This window comes from Protopterus annectens, chromosome 5.part1 (genome assembly GCF_019279795.1).
Source record: "Protopterus annectens isolate FY-2018-M chromosome 5.part1, PAN1.0, whole genome shotgun sequence".
NCBI classification, from domain to species: domain Eukaryota; kingdom Metazoa; phylum Chordata; order Ceratodontiformes; family Protopteridae; genus Protopterus; species Protopterus annectens.
In genome coordinates, this window is record NC_056736.1 from 689,508,805 (window position 1) to 689,524,154 (window position 15,350).

Genomic DNA, 15,350 nt, shown 5'->3' on the forward strand with positions numbered 1-15,350 from the left:
AGGAGAGGGTCACAGTGAGCAGCCTGTCGGGCACTACGACCCGCCACATAACACAAGCACTCAAGTCACTCCAAGGCAAGTACAAATATGACTCACTCATTGTCCATGCTGGTGTGAATGACCTGACACATACCTCCCTGGACTACATGAAAAGAGACAGAAAGGAGCTCTCTGAGCATGTAGCCCAAGACAGTATGACCCTGACCTTGTGTAGCATCTTACCCTCACCAAGTATGATGCCACAATATCAAGGCAAGATGATCACTTTCAACAATTGACTGAAGTACTGGTGTCATTCAAAGGTGATCCAATGCCTGTCAGCTTGGGATGATATGCTGTACAAGCCACGATGCTTTGCTAGGGACAGCTTGCACCTGTCACCCCTTGGCTTTTGGATTTTGGCAAAGGCTCTTGCTACACCCATAGTGCCTTTATTAGGCAAGGCTCATAAAGCAAACCCACATCCATAGGTATCACAAAGGATGAGGAACTAAGAGTAATGCGACTCAACGCCAGAAGTCTAAACCTCAAGATACACACACTCAAAACTCTACTTAGCATTATGGACATCGATATCTGTGCAGTAACAGAAACCTGGTTCAGGTTTCCCAAGAGCACACCAGCACTACCAGGTTATACCTGTTACCATTCTTGTCAGCCCCAACACTTGGATCAAACAACAAAAGGAGGGGGAGTATCAATATTCATAAAAGATACCCACACCTCCACATTGGTGGCAAAGTACCACATAAGTGTTAAGCCATTAAGTACAGAAGAAGTAATTGGGGACCTGGGGAACAAACTTGATAGCAATCTGTCATTTGACAACCACGTGGCCAAAGTGGATTGAAAAACATGTTATATAGCCCAGCTAATCATGAAAGGATTCACATGTACATCAGGGGAGGTCATGGTGCCTCTTTACTCATCCATCATCAGGCCTATAATTGAGTACAATGCCCCTTTTGGGATGTACCTAACCAGACACCTACAGCAACTGGAAAACTCCAACAGTACCTCGTCAAGAGGATCAAAGGGCTCAAACAGATGCCATATGCTGCCCAGTTAAAGAAAATCCAGCTGGACTCAGTGGCATACTGCCTGTTCAGAGGCAATCTGTGCCTGACGTATACAGCCATGTCCAACCCAGAAGTAATGGACATGCTGCACCTCAGGAAATCAAAATCCCATACAGCCACACGCTCAAGAGACCTGAACCTTAGCACTGAAATAAATAGGACATACTGGAGGGACAGATTCATAACCCAGAGGCTCCCTTCACTCTGCAATGAACTCACAGTACAGGTTAGGCAGAGTCCCTCATTGACTCTCTTCCATAGGAATCTGGATGAGTGGATGGAGATCATAGTTGTACCCTGGGTATCACTTCTATGTCACTGTTAGACAGAGGCACAGTATACTAACCTCGGAAAAGGGCATAGCAAAATAAATTATAATTGGGTGGCAAAAGACAAACATATTCTGGGTAGGCTTATCAATGCCCTAGGGCAGATAGCCTAGTATGAACCTATGAACCTATGTGTACTGCTATACTACTTCTGCCATATGTTGCATGTGTGTGTGTTGTGGGGGATGCGCAGGTAATGGGCAGATATTTCTGCACAGGCAACACTTCTGAAACACTCTGGGTGTTCATCCCAACATACTGTATGTGTGTTGCCATCCAACACTGTGATGTGGACACACATTACTCAGCCTGGATATACATATCCCAACAACACCACAAGCACAGTACACTACCTTGCTATGTATGTATGTAATTACACAGTTATTCACTAGTTAGGACTGTGATGCTATCCATGCAGCCCACTGGGACAGTGGAAGCCACAACACACACTGCTGGCCCCTTTGAAAAAGCTTACCACAGACATCCCACATAGTGTATGTAATGTGCACACACATATCTAACCCAGACCGTATGCACACCACTTATTTATCCTGTCCAGTGGACTACAGATATAGGCACATTGTATAACAATAGCAGGAGGCTACTGCAGCAAAGAGCAGATTAACATGAAGGCAAGGCATCTGTGGTCAGCAGTGGTAAGATGCTTCACATTCACCAAATGCACAGATATTGGCAACATTGTTGCAGACAGTTTAGGTGCAGGTATCCCCCCCCCCCCCATTCTCCTACACATGTGGAATTAGTTATCACAGATGAATGTAACCTCCCTATCATCTCACATGTCCAGGTGAGGGCCACCCTCAACATTGCAGAACACACAGCATCACTGTTACAAAATGGTATCCCTGGATGTGTGATACATTCACCCCTAGAGGACATAGCACCACATTACAGACTGATATTAAACCCTGGACATACTACAGGATATGTACCTGAACAGTGCCATACATACACAGTGGTCCCACACCAATGAGGAGGAACCTCTACTGACCCTGGGAACTACTGCATCATATGCATAACTGGCCTTGTGTTCTAAGCTATGGAAGTTTTAAGTATGGAAGACATGTGCAGCAATATTACATATGTATATATATCAGGACTATGTACACACAACCTATCTCATGGGCATACCTATAGATAGTGAACTATGATAGATTTGGAGGTTTCATAGTAAACACAGTATTAACCTGCTACTTTGCATTACCTGTGTTTGTGTCAGCTGTTGCTGTGTCACTGCTGCTAATTGCTGCTGCTGCTGCTGGTTTTGTTGCTGTGATGATGCAGTTTTTTTTTTATCACTGCCTTTCTTTCTTTCTTTCTTTCTTTCTTTCTTTCTTTCTTTCTTTCTTTCTTTCTTTCTTTTCTCTCTCTCTCTCTCTCTTTCTCCGTCGGTTTGGTGCAACGAATGTATTGCATGTGTGGAGTGTTAGTACTGGATGCTTTTGTAGGTATCTGCATAGGTCCATGTGATGGCCTCTGCACCAATTGAAAGGCAGCATTTGCTAATTGCATGCAGCCAGTTGTATACTGATTGCATGTCTCACTGTGATTTCAGGACAGTGCTATAAAAGGGTATGTGAGATAGGCGTTGCCCTTTCAGATTGTAAAGGTGTGGACCATGCTGGTATGCTGTCGACAGTGTTCTGTGAGTGTGAAGGTTAGTAAGTCTCTCATGATTCATGCTGTGTTGTAAAGTCAGGTTGCTGCATTTCTCTCACCTGTTCCCTGTAGTGAGTGTGTATGCATACTGACACCTACAACTATATTTCCATATGTATTAATATATATATATATATATATATATATATATATGTGTGTGTGTGTGTGTACATATACATTCATATATGTACATTAACTAATTAGGACAGTAAAAGTCTACCTAACATGCTTTGGGTAGTACACATCCTATACTGCCTTTATCTTCATTCCCACTATTACATGTTATACTTATTTAAGCACTATATTCCTGTATGAGAGTCATGGCTTAGTGGTAGGTCATACAGACTAGTGTTACAATGGTCTTGTGGTAGGGCCTAATAGTATGCTTTTATTTTGCTTTCAAATTGAGTACAGGGCCTGTCAATCAAAGTGCTGAAGGCACCTTTAAGCAGTTAAAAGGGTTAGTAAGTCTCACAGGAGTCAGGCTGTGTTGTAGATTCTGGTTGCTGCATTTATCTTCACTGTTTCCTGTAGTGAGTGTGTATGAATACTGACACCTACCACTATATTTCATATGTATTAATATATATATATATATATATATATATATATATATATATATATATATATATGTGTGTGTGTGTGTGTACATATAATACTTTCATATATGTACATTACCTTACATTATTATGTGCAAGCTAACAATTAGCAGGGCTGTTTCTGTTAACACTAAACTAGTATGGGAATCCAGTAATTCGGGCATTAAATATCTACCTGACATACTTTGGGTAGTTACACATCCTATATTGCCTTTATATTGATTCCTACTATTACATGTTATATTTATTTTAGCACTATGCTCTTGTATGAGAGTTATGGCTTAGTGATAGGTCATACAGACTAGTGTTACCAAGGTCATGGGTTCAAGACTGACAGTGGGAATTTATTTTTCTTTTGAAATGAGTACAGGACCTGTCAATCAAAGTGCTGAAGGCACCTTTATGCAGTTAAAAGGTTTAGTAAGTCTCACAGGAGTCAGGCTGTATTGTAGATTCGGTTGCTGCATTTATCTTCACTGTTTCCTGTAGTGAGTGTGTATGAATACTGACACCTACCACTATATTTCATATGTATTAATATATATATATATATATATATATATATATATATATATATATATATGTGTGTGTGTGTGTGTACATATAATACTTTCATATATGTACATTACCTTACATTATTATGTACAAGCTAACAATTAGCAGGGCTGTTTCTGTTAACACTAAACTAGTATGGGAATCCAGTAATTTGGGCATTAAAAATCTACCTGACATGCTTTGGGTAGTACACATCCTATATTGCCTTTATATTGATTCCTGCTATTACATGTTATATTTATTTTAGCAGTCTGCCCTTGAATGAGAGTCATGGCTTAGTGGTAGGTCATACAGACTAGTATTACCAAGGTCCTGGGTTCGAGACTGACAGTGGGAATTTATTTTTCTTTCAAAATGAGTACAGGACCTGTCAATCAAAGTGCTGAAGGCACCATTACACAGTTAAAAGGGTTAGTAAGTCTCACAGGAGTCAGGCTGTGTTGTAGATTCTGGTTGCTGCATTTATCTTCACTGTTTCCTGTAGTGAGTATGTATGAATACTGACACCTACCACTATATTTCATATGTATTAATATATATATGTATATATATATATATATATATATATATATATATATATATATATATGTACATATAATACTTTCATATATGTACATTACCTTACATTATTATGTGCAAGCTAACAATTAGCAGGGCTGTTTCTGTTAACACTAAACTAGTATGGGAATCCAGTAATTTGGGCATTAAAAATCTACCTGACATGCTTTGGGTAGTACACATCCTATATTGCCTTTATATTGATTCCTAGTATTACATTTTATATTTATTTTAGCACTATGTTCTTGTATGAGAGTCATGGCTTAGTGGTAGGTCATATAGACTAGTGTTACCAAGGTCCTTGGTTCGAGACTGGCAGTGGGAATTTATTTTTCTTTCGAAATGAGTACAGGACCTGTCAATCAAAAGTGCCAAAGGCACTTTTAAGCACTTAAAACCAGGTCTGTGCTTGTTTGCGCGGAGCTAACGCATGCGCACCGGCGGTTAGCTTGTGGGCACAGCGCGCACCTCCGTGCAAACGGTGTGCGTTGGGTTAAACCTTAACTGGCTAGTAACACGCATGTTAAGCTAAGCACAGCTAGTTGCACACAGTTTGAGCCTGTTAAACCAGTGCTTAGCTACGGGCAAGCAATTTGCAGCCTTTGAAACACTACTCAGCTACGGGCACTCTGTCTCACAGCACCTTAGCTATCAGTACATTTCTAAATATTTTTATTATTGTATTACTTGAAAATATATGCTCCATTTCATTTCATTTTACAAAAGGAAATACTTTTACATTTGTACAATACTGTCAGGGGCCTTTTTAGTGCTTATTTACAAAAAAAAAAAAAAAAAGATTGCTGTGTGGGCTCGAACCTTGCCTGCCTGCTCTTAAGCCGACAACTCTACTGCTATGCTATTATTTCTTGGCTTACTTTGCATATTTAGTTCTTATATCCTTTTCCACTGATTGCAAACTGCAGTTGCACTAGTAGCACACCCGCGCACACGCAGTAGCAAACATTTACGGGGTTTAAAAAAAATAAAACAGTTTTCATTTTCATTTTATAACATCTGTTCACTTTTTACATTGCTGGTCTGTGGGGGCATGTGTTGTGTAGTGTGTTTATTCACATTTCCATGGCCTCTCTCGTGGCTGTTTACTTTCTGCCATTCTAGACTTCCGGGGGCATGTCCGCTTGCAGGGCTTAGCCTACGGACACGCCCCCCTACTGTCTTACACGGACCATGTAAGAGTTACAGTGTGATTCAGCATGCCTCATGCACCTCATGCATATGCATGACATGCTGACATCACACTGTTTAACTGCAGCCTCCGTGTAAGAGTTATAACTCTTACACGGAGGCTTCCTGAATTTGGCCCATGCTGTAATTTGCATGCCACAAAAGTTTCCATATTTGTGCATGCGTTCACGCCACTGTGTGCCACTACACAGAATTTACTTAATCTAAAACTTTTTGAATCCATGTGCACATTGTACTGTGATGTGCACATGGTAAAAAATATCATGTACGCTTTATTGAATCCCCATTACAAGTGCTGTACAACCCTTTAAATAGCTATATAAACCATGTGATCTAACTCATGTAGCCAAGAAATCAAGTGACTAAACACCTAAAGGTACATACCAAATAATATATATAAAAACACATTAAAATATGTACCACCCAAAAAGCATTTTTATAGTTCGGCAGCCCTAGCTGGCAGCCCTCATTTTTAAAACACAATAGATAAGTCATCATTTAATCCTGGAAATACCCAATAATTTAATCTGAGTATTGATAGATGTTTGTTGTTTGTCTTTTCAGCTTTTCCCGGTTAGGGGTTGCCACAGCGGAACTCCGGCCCGCTAATGATTGGCAGTCGATTTTTATGGTGCCGAGTTGCCAGCCCAACATCCAAACTTCAGCGAAGGCATGCCCATCCACGCATGTCTTTCAGAGGCCCCTCGACTGTGGGGAGGACATGCAGACTCTACACAGAAGGCACTTCAGCCAAGAATTGAATAGGAGAACCTCTTGCTGTGAGGCAACAACGCTACCGCTGTACCACCAATGTCAAGTTAAAATGCTTTAACAATGGCAATTATGTTTTAATTAAGAGACTTGTTGCATTTTTTTAGAACTTTGACAAGTATAAACATTAATGAATATACTCTAATTGTGACAGCTGATGTGAAAGATATTTTTTCCAGTATCCTTCATGACATTAATTGGTTACATAAAGCCATTGTGATTAACACACTTTCTGACAATGAAGAGATTAGTTTGCTTCCTGATAAGATGAAAATTGTTTTAAGTAACAATTTTATGTTTTTTTTGAGGGAGAATGTTTCCGCCAGAAAAGAGGTGTGGCCATGGTTGCAGATTGTACGCCAGTTTATGCAAACATAATTATGTCATACTGGGAGAAATGTTTTGATTGTCAATTCAAGCCCAAAATATTATTATTATATTTACAATAATGGGATGATATCTTTTTATCATGGGGTGATGATCAGGATGAACTATTTCTTTTACTTATTTGAATGCTACAACTCACTTTTTAAAACATACTTTTCAGTATAATAAATTAATCATGAATTGTTTTTAGATGTAAACATTTCCAAAACTTTAACTATGTGGCAATTTGAATTAAATGTATATTAGAATCCTACCTAGTCTAACATTTTTTTTTATATTTTTGCAGCCATCACCCTATATGGCAAAAGAAAGGGTTGGTCAAAAGTCAACTTATTAGGCTTTTGAGACTAATTTCAGATTAGTAGTAGTTCTTGAAAGAAGTGGATGTTCTGTCTTCAATGATTTTGGAGAGAGACTACTCCAAGGAACTAATCCATATTTCAACAACTGAAATTTCAAGCAGCAGGGGCACTGACTTACCTCAATTTTGAAGCAATCTGATTCAGTTAGAAAACCAAATGTCCAGTATGAGAGTGTCAGTTTTAAAACTGCTATGATTTTTTTCCTTTTGACAAGAATGACGGGCATTTGAAAAACACAATATACCATAATTGACACCTAGCCATCAAGAATAGTTTCCCCAAACATGTTTTGGGTGATGTGCCTTTTCTGTGTATAAAAGGAACAGTAATCTTAAAGACAAGTTTAAAAGTAATTGCAGTAAGTCCATCTACTTAGGCAGTGTTTGGAAAATTATTAGGTGTGGCTGTTAGAACCAATACAGATTTATCAATGACACAACTACTACATCTGTGCAAAGATATAATAAGACGATTAGTTGTATTACCCATTATAATTGCGGAATAAAAGGGATAGTTTATATTGCCCCTTGCATATCTATTGATAGTTTTATGTGGGGAAGACAGAATACCCACTCAGACAAAAGATTTATGAGCATAATTATAGTGTTAAAAAACAAAGTCAACTAATGCCCTTAGTAACCAAACCTAACAATTTACCAGTTTCAACAAGTTCAAAATGTTCATATTGGAACATGTTCCGTATCAAGTATGAAGTGGAAACTGGAAAAAATGATTGAATGCAGAGAGTTGCTGTAGCAATTTTGATTAAATTCTGGGGTATCACTGGGATTAAATTATTACATATTTATTCACTGTGTTTTAAAAATGAGGATTACCAAACTATATAAAAAAACAGTTTTGTATAATCTCTGTTTTTATATATTTTATTTGATATGATGTTAAGTGTTTAGTCATGTGGTTTATTGATCACATGACTTAGATCACATGGCTTATAGGGATATTTAAACGTTTGTAAAGCACTGTGTGCTTGTAATCCTAAGAAATCTCTAATAAAAGTAAGACAAAAGCATTCAATTTTAGTGGAAGATATTTAGTCAGCATTCATGGGCACTGGAAACATAGGGTGAGGGGGGTAGGAACCCCCACACACACTTTAAATGAAATTCTGGACATTGCCCTTGGCTCCTGGATCATCTGCATTATTAAAAAAATGGAGGTGAGCAGCTGTTCCTTCAAAAGAGGGATGCCAGAATCCTTGCTTCAGTGTGTGTGTGTGTGTGTGTGTGTGTGTGTGTGTGTGTGTGTGTGTGTGTGTGAGTGTGTGTGTGTGTGTGTGTGTGTGTGTGTGTGTGTGTGTGTGTGTATCAGTGTATACTTCATTGTGAGTGTGCGTGAGTGCTTGATTGTGAGTGTGTGTGTTTGTGTGTGTGTGTGTGTGTGTGTGTGTGTGTGTGTGTGTGTGTGTGTGTGTGGTTGTAATATCTATAGTGCTGCTCAAAAGTGGAGTTGCCATTGATACATTTTGGGTTTTGGGAGGTTGAGTTGCCTTCTCAAAAAAAAAAAAAAAGACTTGTTACATGCTACTCCATTGCACTAAATGCAACAGGTACTGTTTTCACTGTTAGAGACCAGACTGCTGCGATCTGAGAAATCACATTCATGTTGACCGTATACTGTGTTGCCAGATGTCCAGCAGTACTTTGGATTGTTTATTTTTTCAATGTATTCACTTGTAGAAAATAATTGTGTGCTACGGTTGCAGTTAAAAGGGTAATTTTCATTGGTGGTCTTGTGGTCATTTGGCATGCTCACATACTTAAAACTATCTTCATTTTTAGAAATGTCCCAGATTTGCCTAATAATTTTTCTGTATCCCTGTTACAGTTTATAATTTTATGCCCACAGTCATTGTAGGTACAAACTAACATACAATAATACCAATACACACTCCAGCAAATGAGTTTTTGTACAGTCCTTTGTCAACTAATATTTGAGAAGTACACTTTGTTCTTTTTAGCTTGTTGCTAATTTTCACCTTGAGAAATCAGCATGGATGGTACAGCTCCCAAAGCTAATGTCCATAGTGTTTGCAGTGTTAGCTGATGGAGACTTTTACCAGAAAGTGAACAGAGGTTTGTAACACAAGTGTTATTGGCTTGTGAACCAAAATACATATCAGCCAGAACTTTATCAGAATTACTGAACAGGCTGTGTGAATTACAAAGCTGCTGCAGGGATATGAAAACATAAATAAACAAAAACATAGATAGGACATCTGCTGATTCTGACAAAACTTCCCTTTGTCTTTAGAGGGCCAAGTATTTAACAGTCATAGAAGCTGGAAAAATAGTCCAAAAAAAAAGACAAAAACAAACATGTCATAGGCATGAACACGGCTTTCTGTGTTAAACAGCCCAAACTTTCAGTTAACTAGTTTTACAAATATTCTGGCCATTGTCAAGTTTTACTATGATCTAATGGGATGATTCTTCACATTTGATTTGGTTCTGATTGTATAATGCATGCAGGATTTTGAGTGTTGTTTAATGACTTAACATCACCCAGTCACCAAAATGTTCTCTTTGGTACGTAGACATTTAGAAATTCTGACTTTGTATTTTCAGGTTTAAAGGAAATTACTTGGATGGTGTTTTGCAGGAATTTAAAGCTACAGAATTAACTTTGACCGAGAGTGTAGACAAGTATGTGATTCTGGGGGTGTGTTAGTGTGTGAATGTGAGTGTGTATATGTGTGTGTACGTGTGTCTGAGTGTATGTATATGTGACTGTGTGTGTGTGTGTGTGTGTGTGTGTGTGTGTGTGTGTGTGTGTGTGTGTGTGTGTGTGTGTGTGTGTCTGTTACGCCCGCATGTTGCACTCTTCTGATTCAGTCCCTACATAAGCATATGTCTCAAATGTCCCCCTGCAGAAAGTTTGTGATTTTTTTGTCACATTCCCCATAAAATTTGATTTTCTGGTTGGTTACACAGTAAGGATTTCAGAAGTTACAAATGCTAGATATTTGAGAGTCATACTTATTCTTCACAATCTGAATGTTGATTCAGACTGTTGTTCTACTAACTTTTGTCCCTCATTTTGTCTCTGCATTATTTTTTACTATATACAGACTTCTTGGGCAAAACTGAGATATATGTAGGGAACAATACCTGTTAACTGTATCTGTTTTTGCAAAACATCTTGGACTTTTGCTTGGCATTTTTGGCCTAGATTTTCTAGTAAATCACTTAAGATTATAAGTAAGTTAGTAATGCCAAACAGTGTTTCATATTACTTATTGTTCAGAAAATGCATGTAGATGTAAAACCTGTTGTTCTATTAACTTCTTCATAAATTCATAGGTTCATAGGTTAGTACTAGGCTAATGGCCCTGGAACCAATGCAAGCCTAGCCCAAGAATATTCCCAGTCATCTGCTGCCAGAACTTAGTTCCTTGTGCTCCTATTGAGCAAGGCTATTGAAGTGATCCCTGGGGGGAATTTCCTATTACCCATCCACTCGTCAAGATTTTTCTTGAAAAGGACTAGTGAGATGCTTTGCTTGACGTGAAAGGGGAGTTTATTCCAAAGTTTGGGAAGTCTGTAGGTTAGGAACCTGTCTCTCCAGCAGGTTCTGTTTAATGTGGTGATGAGATTGAGTTCTTTGGAGCATGTGGCACAGAAGGATTGTGACTTTTTTAGATGAAGCATGTCTAGCAATACTGGCTCAGTCATGGCTTTGTATGTCAAGCAGAGATTGCCTCTAAATAGGCGATATGAGATGGAGTAAAGCTGGAGTTTTTTTTTTAGTCTTTCTGTATAAGGCATATGTTTGACTCCTAAGATCCTCTTTGTGAGGAACTTTTGTGGCCTTTCCAGCTGTTAGAGGTGTCTACTGAGGTACATGCCAAATGAGGCATTGTACTCTATAATGAGTCTAATGAGGGATGGGTAGAGAGGGATTATGACTTCTTTCTTCCTGAATGAAAAACCTTTTGTAATGAGATGTGTCACATAGAATGACTTTCTAACGACAGTGGCAACATGGTTGTCGAAGGAGTTGGTCCAGGGCATTGGAATTAATGAATTCCAGAAAACGTTGGGCAAATGAGTTTAAACAGTAGTAGTTGTCCCAGCTAATGGAGGGGTAGTTAAAGTCTCCCACTATAAGGGTATTAGGATGAACCTTGATGTTTTCCAGAGTGTTCAGGAATGCAGAGTGGGAGTCTTAGGACATTGTGGAGGATTTATTCATAATTCATAAGTTAGTACTAAGCTAACTGCCCTTGCGAGCCATTTTAAGCCTAGCCAGTTATCCCTTATGAGACTCTAACCCTGCACCTTGTGTTTGCAAGGCAAACACCTTAACCATTAGGCCACCCTTAACCAGCAGGCTACAACATGGATTGAAGCTTTATTCAGTGTTAGTTGTACCTGAAGTATCTCTGATGTGTTATGTCTGGCAAGAGGTGTATGTATCTTTTATGAAGATGGATACACCTCCACCTTTGGTGGAGAATAGAGTAATATTAAAATTATCATGATTTTGTTCCACATTATTTTGGCTAAGTTCAGAATGCTTGAGCAACGAGGTTGCAAGGTTTACAAGGAATCAATACTTCTCTCAGCTATTCCCTGATGTTGTGGAACGTCTCCAATTTTGCCTCAAATTATTTTACACTGTTCCTGACATTCTGGTAAATCACAGAGGATTACTGAAATATCAGTAATGTTAGGCATTAAAGTTTCATGCTCATTTTTATTCAGAAAATGCATGCTGATTCAAAATGTGCTGTTCTATTAACTTTCTAAGTGAATTAGAGTAATATTAAAATTTGTCCCTAACTTTGTCCACCCCCCCCCCATTATTTCTGGCTATGCACAGAATTCTTAAGAAAGAAGTTGAGATATGCAGAGACCCCTATTTCTCATGTTGATCATGGTAACCATAAATTAAAATAAAAAAGCATGACTATTCTGCTGTGGGCAGTGTCTGTTGTTATCACTGCCCAAAGTTTTATTTGCCCTCCTGATAAAATTATAAAAAAAGAACATGCAAAGAGAAAACTGTCTCTGAAAATCCACATCTCTACAATTCCCAATAGTCCATAGACTAATGACTACTTATCTAGAGTTTGCCAGGAAAGCATCGCAATCAGTTGCTAATGGCAACAAGGCACTCACACCTAGGACTCCATCCATCATCCATCTACCCACAACCCCTTTTACCCATGGGGTTAGAGTGTCCCTTCAAACATAACAATCATCTAGAGCCAAGGTATACACTGCTGGGTGGCTAGCCTTGCCACAGTAGTTCTGCCATACCCCACACTTGTACCTTTGGCCAATTTAGAGTGTCCAACCCAGCTATAGCATGACTTTTGATGTGGGAAGAAACTCACACAAACACAGGGACATCATACAAACTCTGCAGAGATGGCATCGAGGTGACTATGTTATTCACTGCACCACTGTGCCAGCTGTGTGTGGTGTGGGGCGCATACATCTAAGACTCCACAGTTCTTAGTTGCCTCTACTCATTGTAATACGACAACCATTTGCAAGAGTTTAGACAACATAGTATCTATACATGGGCTGGCTACCCATGTCTTATTACTATGCTGAGGGTGATAAATTAAATTGTTTACCATAGCATACCTTTATAGATTCATATAGTATATAAATCAGAATTAGTGCTTGTCAACAACCAGACTCATAGGATGCCTCCTGCCTCAAGGAGTGAAAAACAAGTCAAGACAGGAATGAATTCAGGAATGAATTTAAGGGTACCTATCTTACTTAAAAAGTTTGCTTTATAGCATGTATGGATATTACTTTATTTTTATGTAATATATTCCAGAGGTGAGCAACGCATTTGTCTCTACAGCCTGTATTATTTGTTTGTTGATGGAGATTCAAGTCTTTAATTTTATGTGTTTGTGGAACCAATTGTTTTGTGGAATTGTAGGCTATAAATAAGGGTTGAGTCATTAATATTATCGAATAGTAGATATAAATCACAACACGAGCTTATGCGAGACAAAATACAGGTGGAACCTCACAATTCAACCATAATCCATTCCGGAATGGCGACTGAATTGCGAAATGGTTGAATTGTGAGATGTCATTTCTCATACAAATGTGTAGAAAATCGTTTGACTTATTTCCGGTCCAAACAAAATTAAAAAATACACTAATAGAAAAATTTCAAAAAATGTAGCTCACCCTGATTTGAAGTGTAGAACATCTCTTAAATAGAGGAGAGGATGTGGAGGAGGGATGGAGGTGGAATGCAGGACTACTGTACATTCCTAAAACTATGGCTCACATGTCACATACAAATTTATTTGATGTTAAATCCATCTAAGAATGCAGGGTAACATGTTTCCTGTCCAGCTAAAATGCATGCTCATTACATCATTGTGAGATAGCAGTTATAAAACAAATACCTGTTGTCTCTGATTATGATTAATGTTTTATTTAGTTCACTTTAATGTGAAATAAATTATAACTTAAAACATCTTGCAGTTACCTATGCACACCTCCAAAAGAAATAACAGCACACAATACACTGTACACTGGTGTGTCTGTTTTTTTAATCCTTCTCCAGGACTTTGCTCATTGGCTCCCCTACTTAGCTCATTCATTCTTACAGTGGGCTAGAGCCACCTGCCTCACTCATTCCTGTTCAGGGACCTGATCGGCCCATTCATTCAGCTGGAGGTGAATGTCCAGAATTTGAGAGCAGGACAGTGTACTTACCCCAGAAGGGTCCCTGCCACAGAAGGCCAGCTGATGTGCAGTAACTGTCTGGCAGGGAATGATATGGATGCTGACACTTATATCATCAATAATTCAGTGGGGCATGTGTTCTTTAACAGCATAAGCTTGACGTGGCCTATTCCACATGTGAGCTTTTGCTTTCCAGCAGGTGTCATCAGTAAGTTTGGCCATATCGTCTCCCTCTCCTACAGAACAAGGTGAGTCGGCATCATACAGTTGTACCTAATCTCTGCCCAGCCCCACCAGTGTCCATGCCAGAAACTGAAAGATGAGTCACCATATTTATACTATTTACAGAGTCCACTTAGTCTTTAGTTGATGGAAGGGGAGTCTTCTTCACCCTGTTCTGCCTGTTCCCTCTGCTTTTTGGCAGGTGTAGCTGAAAAAATTTGTCCAGGGTGACTTGTCTCTCCCTTGTTTTTAGGATGGTCTTGAAGTGGTTCATGATTGTGTTTTTAAACAAGTCAGTCATCCTCTTGACGTCGGAGTGCCACTCCAAGACTGTAGCCTGCACCTGTTCCCAGTTGGGTAAAAGTTCTTTAATGCAAGCTGTTGGCACAGGTCTTTTTTCCCTGGCATACTGATCTTCAGAAGAAATTTCACTTTCTTTTTCTTTGAACTGCTCATTGCAAAGTGCTGTAAGTTCCTCCATTATGAGTTTGTTGTCATGGGCTTGTAGCAGTTCCTCCACTTCCACCTCTTCCACCTCCCCTATGTCTAGGTCCTCTGCTGTGGAAACGATGTCTTGTAGCAGTTCCTCCACATCCTCCTCTTCTACCTCCCCTATGTCCAGGTGCTCTGCTGTGGAAATGATGTCTTGTAGCAGTTCCTCCACATCTACCTCATCAACCTTCCCTATGTCTAGGTCCTCTGCTGTGGAAACATTGCCTTGTAGCAGTTCCTCCACATCCTCCTCTTCCATCTCCCCTATGTCCAGGTGCTCTGCTATGGAAATGATGTCTTGAGTAGCAGTTCCTCCACATCCTCCTCATCCACATCCCCTATATCCAGTTGGTCTGCTGTGGAAACAATGTCTTGTAGCAGTTCCTCCACATCCTCCTCATCCACCTCCCCTATGTCC